Below are 13,026 nucleotides of genomic sequence, written 5' to 3'. Positions count from 1 at the left end.
GTGATAATCACAAATTAAGATGAGGGTGTGGAGTATTGGTTTTGTACTTTATTTTACTAAAATCAAATTGGCCTGAAAGAAAATGTGAGAATATATGTGCTATTAAAAGAAGGAGAACTGAATAGGTGTAGCAGGGTTCCTGGGATAGGAGGCATATACCTTTTTTATTCAGGGGGAAAAAACACAGCATTATCGCAATACTGGCATTGAGAAGTCAAGCACTCCAAACTGTAGAGCTCAACCTTAAGTCTGTCCTTCAGTATTTCAACCCTTAAAATAAGAGATTCACTGTGTCTCAGGATAAATTTTCATTTAGGGATCTACGATATTTTCTTGCATACAATACATACCTTGTCCCTAAAAGCCATGTGCTGAAAATTGGAGTGTACATTATATGACAGAAACATGGTAAGAGCAGTTTTCTGGCAAAGGCAAAAATAAAATCTGCAGTGAGACACAGGGAGCAGAACAGTGAGCAGGTTCAGCTCCCCAGCTGCTGCTACGTAGTGACTTACTGTAAGGAAGGATCTCTTCTTTTCTTTATTCTGCCTCAAACACATGGTGCATATATATTCCAGGGTGTGCTATTTGTAAGTAAACAGGGTGCATAACATGATGCAAACCAATCGCTGGGTGCATATATATGAGACGCTAACTGCGTACTAGCCTAATAACACCGCGTAGTAGCCTGTTAGGCAAAACCTGCGATAATGCACTGCTGCGCAGTAGGTGTCCAAAAAAACCCACGCGCTTGTGCTACTGCACAGTAGTGTGAGTTACTGCACATTGATTTAGTACGTGGTTATCCAAGTAACTACAGTAACTACAACTATTTAGTACGTGGTTATCCAAGTAACTACTGCGCATTAATGACTGTGTAGATGCACCCAGTGTTAGGTAACCTAACTCATTTGTAGACATGCTTCAGGTGGAGGGAGGCACTTTAATTAGCAAGCTGAGCTAAAAGTGTCCAAGCATCATGTGTATCAGCATCCCCACACTGAAAAAATGGCGGCAGGGCACTTTGAACTAAAGCTCATTCAACGAGCTTTAGTTTAAAGCATCCCGCCACCATTTTTCAGTGCAGGGATGCTCATACACTTGATGCTGGAAGCTGCTGGATTCTGTTAATTTCCATGCTCCAGCAGACTCGATTAATCAGGTCTGCCCCGACGCTCTGGATTTACAGCACGTTGGAGCAGCCTCCCTGCATGTGTATAAGTTCACCTTAATGTACCATAAGTCAGAAGGCAGTGCCATCTCAGCACAATACCCAAAGAAAGTCTCTAGAAATGAGCTACACTTGAAGAAAATTGGTTTAGTAACTATTAGAGCTGTTAAATAAAGCTCATTGAGCTTTCCAAATTGAGACTTGAGAGCACACCTATTTTCCACTTTTATTTTCCACGTTTAAGCTCTAATGACAACGATACTAAAAACCTTGGCCAAGTTATAATCAGAGGAGCAGACAAATCTGGTACCTCTCTGTTCAAACTGAAATTCCTCTTTTCCTAAACTTAGACTCATTCCTGAACCAGAGACCTTCCTTTTGAGAAGGAAGCATTGTCATCTAGTCATTTAAAGTCCTGGGAACTGGGTAACATATGCTTCATTCGTGACTCAACCTCAGGCTTGGCATATCATCTTGGTTATGTTGAAGGGAAACACTGATGAAATGACTTGTGTCCATCTCTTCTGTCACTGGCACAATTTGGGTGATGTGGCAATCTTTTTTTTTTTTTTTTAATGTTCATCCTTTTTTGCAGTACTGTCCATGAGAGAAACGACAGCTTCTCTCATCATGAGTAAGAGGCTGTCGCTATGCAGTGATTTAAATAATCAGGTTGCCTAATAGCTCCGAAGGCTGTATTAAGTGCCTCAAACAGTGGTTGAGGATTAGTAAAGTGACCCCATTTTTGCTATAGTAAACACCAGGCTTTCCTTTAATCTAATAGTTTCATGGTGAATACAATATTCCACATTTATGCTTCACTGGTAGCACAAAGGCTCGGAGGTTTCCAGCGAAGTCACAGGAGACGTACTCCTTGATCTTTGTTGTGTGCAGTAGTATTAGGTTATGTCCAAACTTGGCATGGATCCCAGGCAGCCAAGAATATAAGACTTGATGGGGTGAGAAGGAGAACAAGCAAGAAAGATCCTGATGTAGCCTGGTGGTTAGGAAAATCTGGAAAATGGAAGATGTTGGTTTGATTCTCTTCAGGCTAATAGGGACTTTGAGACCAGGGCTCCTACTTTTTAGAGGTGGACACTGGGCACCATGACATTAGACAGTCATTGGTTTCAAAACAGATATAACTCAAGGAGCAGGAACCAGGCTATGGTAGGGTTTGAGAAAGGATCTTCGTTAAACAGATGTAGATTGGAATATACAGAATCTACCTGGGGGGAATTCTCTCCAAGTCAGTGTGGACTTTTACTGTTGTAGGCCTATTGTTGGTTTTACCGTCATTTATTTTCTTTTTAACTGTATGAAAAGACAAAAAAAAAGACACATATAGGAACGGGAAGGCGATTACCATATTTATAGGCATCTAAAATGACCTTGAATATAAGATGCACCCCCCCCTCTCCCCCAAACTAGATTTGATATATGGAAGATTTATACATTTGTTATCATTTTCTAGGTATCGAATCTAATTACTGGAGGTTTGTCTTGAATTTGCCCCACTCCTACTGCTACAGCAGGGAAAATAGCCCCCGCCCCCCGGCTTCTTCCCCACCTTACTGTCAGACTCTGCTCAGGCTCTGTTCTCTCTCTAAGCATGTAGAAAAGAGACAAATTTGAAACACAAGGGACCAAAACACAAGGGACCCCACCTCTGGAACGGGCTCCCAAGGGAGGTGGTGCTCTCCCCTACCCTGGGGGTCTTCAAGAGGAGGTTAGATGAGTATCTAGCTGGGGTCATCTAGACCCAGCACTCTTTCCTGCTTATGCAGGGGGTCGGACTTGATGATCTATTAAGGTCCCTTCTGACCCTAACATCTATGAATCTATGAAAAACACCCCACTGACTTTGAAATAAATGTACCTGTAGTAATTTTCATATAGGCAAAATATTAGGGGTACCTGATAAATTTAGTTCATCCAGAATAGACGCATTTTACTTTTATTTTTTGGCAAAGTACTGTGAGTTTCTGTACAATACAGGTACTCTGTAAACACACTTTTCAGCAGCACTTCTTGTACTTACTTATACATATTACAAACTATAGATTATATTAATCCAAAGTGAAAAATTTCATGATTTATTATATAGCTGATTGGGTTGGGCCCCAGCAGAGTCAACAGTACTTCAAGCCATGGTGACCCCAGTCCAGCACTGCACAGTATGTGTGTACACTCTGGATACCCCCTGCAAAGGATCCATGTGCTAATGGACCCCCAGCCCTCAATGGGAAAAGAGTGTTGTCACTATTCCTGGAACACTCCAACAGTTTATACACAGATAAGGGATGGGGCTGCCTGCTCCAACTCCAGGTAATGGAGGGCAGAATCACATTGATCATATGCAATGGGCTGAGAGAGGGGCCTACAGAACCTCTCATCTACACAGATGTTTGGTAATGTTTGCCAGACATGTAAACCCAGTGAAGAAACACCTTGCAGTAGGTTCCCATTAGCATCTTGGCCTTTTTGTCTAAGAATAAATGTAGCATTTTTGGCACCAAGAGGAGAGTGTCAGGGCTGGCGCTGGCCCTCCCCGGTGCTGACCTTGTATTGCAATATGTCCAGGTTCAGTGCCAGTTCCCTGCGGAGGGGACACCCACCTGTTTTCTGGGGGTTTTTTAAGGGCCACCCTCCCTTCCTTCCCCCACCTCAAAAGCATGGTTGTTTTGGACTGGGCTATATTCAGTCAACTTCATAGTTGTTTCTGTTATTGAGCGCATGCTGCTTTTGGTAGCAGTTTAATGACAGACAATATGCTTAATGAGGTTTTCTTGTATGCAAATGTAAGTTGAGGGGCTTTTTCCCCCATGCTTATGGGGGGGAAAAAACCTTGTCTTATATTTGAGTAAATATGATAACAGAGATATGGAACATGCATCGGTGTATTTCAGATATAAGAAGTAAAAGTGTTTTGTTACTTCCTTTAAACATATAGAATAAAAGATGTTAGCACCTGCATTTAACAATAGGCACTGTGAAAGGATTTTTGGTGCATAGCAATTTATGCATGTAATTTCTGTGCACATCAAAGATGGTATAATACATTTCCATGCTCTAAAATGAGACTATCCTATTACATTTCCAGTTCATTTCATCTTTCTCTTTTTTTTTTTAAGGAGAAAATATATTTAATTGAGGATCTTACCCTAGGGTAATTCGGAATTTGTCTGTTTACAGATGGAATACTTTCTTCTGATGAAGTCTGTGCCATAATACGAGGGGAAATTAATACATGCAAATTTAATTGCATAATGTAGGTATGTTTTCAAAACTTGAAATACAGCTGCCACAAATAAGGTTTCATCCTTTGCCTACAGATAATCTGTCATGTTTGCTCTCAGTGGTTGCCTGCAGATTGTAATCAAAGTCACAAGGGCATTTTTGCAAATCCTCCAAGTTGCCTGTTTGTACCTTGAAGCACATAAATCCCTTCAATCAACACAACTGAATGTTCTACCCTGTGTCCAGCAGTAGCCCTCATGCTTCTTGTCACTTTGGTTTCAATTAGACTATATCCACTTGGAGCAATTCCATCAGCAAAGATTTTAAGGCTCTGGTGTTACTTCTGCAACAGCTTTGCATGGTTGGAGCTCCATTAGTGTTTTCCTATTAGCCCCATTTTGATTGTAATATTTTGGTTCATTTTTCTTCCCTGTATAGCCAGGATTACCATGAGAAATCTTTATTACATTAGTGCTTCATTGAAATCAAAGTGAACTACCCTTTGGCATCCTTCCTTCCTAAGTATCTATCCTATTCAAAGGGTAGACACTTCGAAGGTTTTCTAGACCCCTAGAACCTTCAGTGTTTCATGTAAATGTCTTTATAGAGTTTTGATGTGAGTTCATGTTATATTCCCCTCAGGAACCACTTGATGCATAAAAATTTAAATACTTATAATGCTGCTTATAGAAGTGAGTTAAAGTGCTTCACATAAGGAGGTATTCCCATGCCATCTACAGGTGGCAATATGAAGTTGTCAGTATGTGTTTTGTATATCTCTAATCATGTCCAGTCTGTATCCAATACATTGTAAAGCAGATGAGCACGTGTTCAGCATAGAGTGTACCATCAATCTACAATCTATTACGGACCATCAGTTTACTGAAAAATGAGCCTATAAGGAACGAGAAATGTACATTAGCAGATTTATCTCTGGGGGGACAAATCAGAGGTCATGTAAATCTGGGCTTTTATCAACTTGCTTTTGTGTTGTTCTGCTACACAAAAACCAAAAGGACTGATAAAGGTCGGATTTCCAAAATCCCACCTGTGTGTTTGGCACCCAACTCTCACTGGCTTTCGGTAGACAAACTACTTATTTTATGAAGGCAGAATTAAATAACAATCTGTGGAGACCTACTTTGTCAGGGAAGAAAGAACTCTTTAGTTCATAGACTTAGATTTCATAGACATTAGGGGCTGGAAGGGACCTCAAGAGATCATCGGGTCCAGCCCCTCCGCCATAGGCAGGAAGTCAGCTGGGATCAAGTGACCCCAGCAAGAAATAAATCCAGCTGTTTTTGAAGGAATCCAGAGTAGGTGCTTGCAGTCTTTAGTTGACTGCCAGACCATTATTTTGGGGAACTAAGCTTAGAGGCTTCATCATTTATGTCAGCATAGATACCCATCAGACTTCCTCTTCCACCTGGGAACTTGATTATTTTTTTGGAATAATGTCAGCTTCCTTGACTCACAGAAAGTCCATGTGAGTTATTGAAATTTTATTAAGAAAGTGAGTCTGGACGATGTTGATAAAGTATAATAACTGTTTCCATTAAACCCATTCTTTAAAACCATTTCCAGTTGGGGATAATGCAAAGTAATACCTTAATTTTAGTTGATGTATTTCAACTTTGTTATGAACCTCTTCAAAGTCAAAGATCAATTTGAAAACAAATTAAATATATACTTAAACTCAGCAAGGATTTTCCTCTTGCCTATCAGGCTGGGTTCTATGACTTCCTCTTTCCCAGCCTAGAAACAGCATCTTATTTCAGAACCAGTAGGGGTGAACAGATCAATAGGAAGCAGAGCGAGTTGGTTGCAGTTAATCTTTCCTTTAGCTGAAGAAATTTTTAAGGTGTCAACAAAGTTTTGCTACATTTACGGAAGCATTCTTCAGTAATATGGACAAATGTAGGGCAAGGAAACTTCCTCTCTGCCCTTTTTTATCAGTTGTGTAGCGGGCCTATGCTCACAGTGCCACCAATAGCATGCCCTGCCCACTTAAGCATACCGCACCAGGGTCTACTCTCCTGCCACGACTTGATGTTACCTGAGGTTGTTCAGCGTTTCTCAATGGTCCTGGGTGCCTTGAATGGTGCTTCTTTTGTGGGACTCATTACCCCCCCTAGACCCCACCCTTTTCCACTCGGGTGATCTGGCTTGGTCTCGGTAAGATCTGGACATGCCACAGGTACCATCTGTTCTTCCCAGAAGAATTGCCTCCATGGCTTTTGACAGGACTGTGATTCAGGTGTCTCCAACTGAAAACCTAGCAACTTAACGATACATGAACTGAAATTCTTTCAGGGACGCGAGTGAGCAGGGCGACGATGCTCACTGCATCTGATGCCTCTTCTCCGCACCCCCACCTACATGTGGGGCACTTTGTATGGCTGCCATGCGATTCCCTCACTGAGAGTTATATCCCTAAGAGCACTGGTGCCCTGGGTCAATTGGCACCTGGCCACCTCTTATAATGTCTCGTGGGGAGTTGTCTCACATGCCCATGACCCTTAGGGTCTTGACACTGGCTGGCTGTGAAATCTAGTGTCCAGCCCCATTCAAATGTGGCAGGCTGTACCACTGAGCTCTCAGGTGGGTTCTTCCCCCTTGCTGGTCCTGCTGATGCCTCCTGGGATGCCTTCATCCCTCCCCAGCTGCCCTGGGTGTACCTGCTGCCAAAGTCCCATGTGGGTGGGTTCTCAGGTAGGTCTGAGTCCTTTGGTCTGTCCATGGCAACTCCTCCACTGGGACCTAGGCTTCCTTTCCCAGGCATCTGGTCTTCAGCAGTACTGTCCAGCTTGTCAGGGCTCCTTGCCCCAAGATGGGTCTCCAACGACCTCGATGCCAGTAAGTGGTAGCCCAGATGCCATGGGGAAGTACCAGCCATGGTCTGAGCTGCCATGCTGCCCAGTAATCTTCCTGCATGTGGTTGCATCACATCAGTGCCAGCCACGGGCAAGACTTCCAGAGATGCAGCAAGTGCTTCTTCCTTCCCTCTCCCCCCAGATGTGGCAGCCAAGCTCTTGTTATCCTGGGAGCTTTGAATGGCTGGACCAATCTGCAGTCCCTCTTCTGGCCACTCAGGGCCTGCCCAGACACCTGCAAATTGGCCAGCTGGACATCAGCGGTGCAGTGAGTGAGGCGAGGGCCTGCCACAAGTTGCCTTTCCTTTAACATTTTCTGCTGAATGGGACAAATAAGCAATTCCATGTGTTCCAGGGAAGGAGAACAATGTATGACTATTTTGAATGCCCCCTTCCAAAAAGCATCAGAACAGTGATATGGAGAGAGGATGACGCATGCCTCAGGCAACAGATTTGCTGATTGTTAGATATTGAAACATTTGTAAAGGTGTACATGTGCCAAAAGTTCTCACCAAGCTTGCCTTTATCAAGTAACATGTCTTTCACAGTGCTGTGCTTGAGGGAGTTTCTGGCACTAAAAGGAGGAGCCAGCTGCTTTTCTGTCTGGTACCCCAAAACTGTACAAAGCCATGATTTTTTGGCTAGGACTTCAAAGCCTTTCGGGGTATGTGCTGTCTAGCATCCCTCTAGCTGTCCCTTTAGTAGGCACCAGGTGGCCATTATTGGCACCGGATTTATGACCCAGATACCTTGTTCTGGGAAGACCCAAACCCTCAGACCAAACGCGATCTCCCTATTCAATAAAAGGCACATTTTATTGATACGCAGTGATAGCAGATAAGAATAATGCAAACAATTCTATATCTATCAGTCCTAGAGCTGTCACAGAGGGAAGGTACATCTGGCCAGTATGCAAGCTTCAGCCTGAGGTTCTCTCTTGAATGTCAGATGGCAGCATCCTGGAGGTCAAGGGCCAAGGCCCACCCCCCACCTCAGTGGGGTGGGTGAGATGGGTTGAGATGGCCCTCTGTCCATGGTGGCCTTGGGTTGGGAACGCTTTGCTGCTCTGAAATCCCCCCTATTGTATCCTTTCTTCCCTCCGATGTCTCTTCATCTCTGGGTACCATTGATTAGCCTCCCTGTGGTTGTCATACTATCCATGGTTTGTTCTGCCAGCATATTCCTTTGTGTCACTAACCTATCACATGCACACATCTTAATTTGGTTGTTTACTGGTTTCTCCTAATTTGGTCTCTTTACCAAAATTGGAAAGCCCAAAGGCTTTGCAGCCGGGCACCATGACTTAATGCCATCTTATCTCATGTTATGAAACAGTGTGGTACATGTCTTCAGTTGCCCAGCCTGTGTGCCTGTTAGCTTTGGACACAATGGGCCTTGAAGGAAACTTTGTCACAAGCAGGCTTTTAGAAATCAATTAACCCTTGCCATTGCCCTGGACCATTGTTCTACTTTACCTACAAGCCAATTCCCAAAAGCAAACCTCAAAATATTATTTTCTAGCCATTAGCCATCACCTCCTGAGGTTCTGCTCAGAGCCCCTTTTTAATATTTTGCCATCAAGCTCTTCCTAGTGAGTTCACCTCACTCTCTGAACACTGCTAAGCCATCCTTGCTACAGGGGACTTAACCCTTAAAATACTTCTGAAGAGCTAACTTAAGGCCTTCAGAACACATCAAAGAATCCTGCAGGTCAGGAATGTCTTAACATTTTCTTAGTGTTCTTTAGGCTCCCATCCAATTAAAATCTGTGCATTACTATTACCAACAGACATGTTGGGAACCAGGTATAAACAACACCAGAAAACGAAAGTTTAGTTCAAGTTTATTCTGCTCTCATCTTGGATTAGGGTTATGAGCTAAGCTTGTGAATAACTGAATGCATTGAAAAGAAAATAAATAGGTTCTGATTGACTTTAAATGAAAATTCTTTTATGCTTTCCCACTGAAATGAAAAACCCAAAGAAGTTCATGTTAGGTCAAACAAAACAGTTAATTTAACCACATGCTTCATTTAACCCTCTTTTTAAAATTGAGTTCAGCTCAACAAAGCATCATTTTGAAGTTGAAGTTTCAGTATGTCAAAACAAAACATTTTACTTTTTTCAGCTGAAACTTTCCATGGAATTTGGCCTGAATTTTTCAAATAATATTTATTTGCATATACTATTTCACTCAGCTCTGCTAATGAAGTCGTGTTTTTGTTCTAAAGGAAAATGCTTAGAAGTGTTTGGAAATCGCAACAAATGGTACGTCTCTGCACTCTTCCTTGTGATGATGAATGCCATAAGAATGGAATCTAAACACTGTGCAGGAGTTCATGTTGTCAGGACACTGTGATTTACAGCATTTATGTTCTCCTGTGGTCCAAGCCTCTTTCCAAATTTCATCCATAATAGTCTTGGAGGAGGAGGAATTTTTAAAAAGCAGTTTAATCCATATTGATTGTGTTTGCACAATCAGCTCTGCATAGAACTTTTTATAAATTGCCCAGCAGAGAAGTCAGAAGGAGAATGCTCAATGAAACCACGCCATGTTGCAAGATGTGATTCAAACAATCCATGTAACATTTTAAGAGTTACAACCAATTAGTAGGTTAAATGACTAAGGTAGTTTATCAAAGGCTGAACATTTGTACGGATTGCAAAGCTTTAAAGGTGCCAGCTCTGGAAAACTCATTTAGTCAGTGATGTACAGTCCTTTGTTATGGAAGATGCATTCTTTGTAGGTGGTCTCCAAGACAACAAGGTATTTAATTTTCTTCCTGAAATGCTGAAGATCAATTTAAAAGCCCTTCCATAAGTCTAAGATCCTTTACATTTGTGTCACGGCAACAGAAGCACCAACTTAACAGAAATATGTATCTATCTCTTCTTTTTTATGTGGTTTAACTATGGTTGTATGTAGAGCATGTCTTGAGAAACAGTTGTGCAGAAGGGGCAGTGTGTAAACACAGACACCATGAAAGTGCCCTTAGTGGGCTTGAGAGGCAGAAATGCAGTCGTGCCTTTTTCCCTTGCTTCCTCCTGTGGTTGTCATTTGTTGGTTTGTACAAGCATTCACTTATTAGTCTTACTAAGAGTATGGTTTGGATGGTGCCAAGACTGTCCTTTCCCTCTCTCTCTCTACCTACTCTGTATGCATCTGCTTCAGGGAGGAGAAGTAGCTGTGTATATGGCCTTGCACATGCAACACAGGTCTAAATAAGTCATATTGGAGTGCTGGTTCTTATTCCAGTGCAACAGGACATAATTTGCCTCACAGCATAGACCACGCTGTCATTTCAATGACCATCCTACCTATAGAGGCAATAATGGCAATTATTCTCCAGTGCCCATAGGATGTGTACATTGTTAAGGTGAAATAGGTCCCTCTTGCTAATGCACGTGTGTCATGCTGCAGAGCAGACGCCGTATTATGTAATCAGGGAGTGAAACCATAGGCGAGTCTAGACAGGCAAAAGCAAAAATTTAGAAAACAACATCCATGCAAACTCAGTTCCAGTCAGCTCATTTAAGATGGGACGCTATGGGCAAGTTCTCAATGTCCTTAAGCCTCATATGACTTAGGCAGCATAAAGGAGCCTTAAAATGAACAGAAATGGCTTTTGATATTACTGTACATGCAGGATGCCTCCAAACTGGTGGGAATCTAATGTAAGGCTGTGATCACTGATTTAAGTTTAATGGGCACGGTAGGGGTGGTGACTGGGAAAGGGAGGGAAAAGGTTTGGGGTGTGACCTGAGTACACTGCAAAATGGTTGTTCTCTTCTTTCAGGGTGCAGAAGAGCATACGGTACAGCACAGTTAGAAAACCACCCATCTCAATAATCTGCACATATATGGTAATTAGTTACATTAGGTTTATTTAATGCTAGATTGAGACCTACTTTTACACTTTTTGAAGATGCCAAAATGCCAATTATTTTTCCAGCAAAATTGCATGTTTATTTAGGAGGGAAGGAATCATTTGCATACAGGATCTGCTGCGCCAAAAATATTGTGGTGTGCCATTCATTTCTGCAAAGGGTTGTGGAAAAATTGCCAGGATGGGGTTGAGGGTGGAGATTCAGTGGAGTGAGCTTGAGAACTTCTCCTCTAAATAACTTGTTTTACATATGATTAAACTGCTGAGACTGAAGATGATTTTGAAATCCTTACCTCCCTAAATTTTAATATGTTGTCCTTTATTTCTGATAAATAAAATAATGTGGTCTATATAAGCACAATTTATTTCTAAGGTCCATTTACAGAAATATCTGAGCTTCTCATAGTCTTTAAAGTATCACCCTCCCAACAGTGTATGCAGTGTTATTATCCCTACTATGGGAAAATGAGTCACAGGGAGCCTGACTGACTTGCCCAGCATCACACAGGAAGGATGTGGTTGATCAGAGGCCTGATCTTCCAAACTGCAGATTTACCTTACAAACTAAGGTCCTCTGTCTCTAACTGGATTTAGAGGCAGGAGATTAAAATACGATGGGTGATTGGCGTATAACTCTGGCATAAATCTGAATTACTGCCTTGAGGTCTATTTTGAGTTTGCAGATTCTCTCTCCTTCTTCAACATTGGCATTTTTCTTCTTACCAAATGTATAGTTTGTCATGTTTACAATATTTGCATAATTAGATTTTATGTGCAAGTTGTTATAATTAAAGAGTTAAATGTATCCCTTCCCCAAAAAAGATTGCATTGCTTGAATGAAAACTACTTCTTGATATTTTTTTTCTAAGATGGCAAGAAAAGGAGACCTACCCTTTTAAAACCAGAATATTTAGCTGCCACCACAGGTACAGTGCCTGATTTTACTATACAGTGTAAACAGGGAGTATGACTCAGTCTTTTTTGGAGAAAGGTGCCTGGACTCCTCCTACGTTTAAACCTTTAAATATAAAATATGAATGTGTATTTTTAAGCATTCCCAGCGTACACTATCATGTAATATTAATTGAAGGGAATATGAATTAGGTTCACATTAACCACTATGGTGCATTGGTTGACAACTGACCGACACATTGCTGTAGACCAATGGTTCTCAACCTGTTTGCCACAGTGGGCCATACTTGCATCTCTTTGTGTTACGTGGGCTGCACCCACACAGCTTACTTCCTATGTATCCATTTACCGGGATGTCACATGGGCTGCAGCAGTGTGCTGATTGGGCCTCATGCGGCCCGCGCACCATGGGTTGAGAACCATTGCTATAGACTATAAAAACTGGCTACAACCAAGAGGTCCCATTTTGCTCCCATTCTGTGCTGTGGTACTCCAGAGGTGTAAGAGTTATACTCCTGCTTTACCACTGGATTAGTGACAGGAGCAACAAGGAAAGATGGATGCAGCCTCTAGAAGAAAAAACCAGGCTTTATCCTGAATGTCTTAAGTTCACAGAGGCCTTTGAATGAGATTTTTATTTGATCTACTCAGCTCATTCTACAGTCAGCATAAAAACTCCTCCCAGCCCTTTTAAATGTATGCAAGGGTGCACACTGAATGACCTGTTATTAATATCTCAGCAGTGTTTTCTAATTCCCAATGCACACTTGAAACGGATTAAAACCACTAATCCTTAACAAGGCAGCCAAACCTGGTGTTACTTTATTGATGTGCTCTTTTAAAGAACTTTGGGTTTTTTATGTACAAATTCAATTTAAACAGCACATTCAAGGTCTTTTGACTTTAACATAAAAAGCAAGAATTTGCCTGCTGAAACTCTGCAG

Source organism: Alligator mississippiensis, chromosome 8 (assembly GCF_030867095.1).
Source record: "Alligator mississippiensis isolate rAllMis1 chromosome 8, rAllMis1, whole genome shotgun sequence".
Lineage (NCBI taxonomy): Eukaryota > Metazoa > Chordata > Crocodylia > Alligatoridae > Alligator > Alligator mississippiensis.
The sequence above is the reverse complement of the archived record's forward strand: the minus strand, read 5'-3'. Positions refer to the sequence as shown.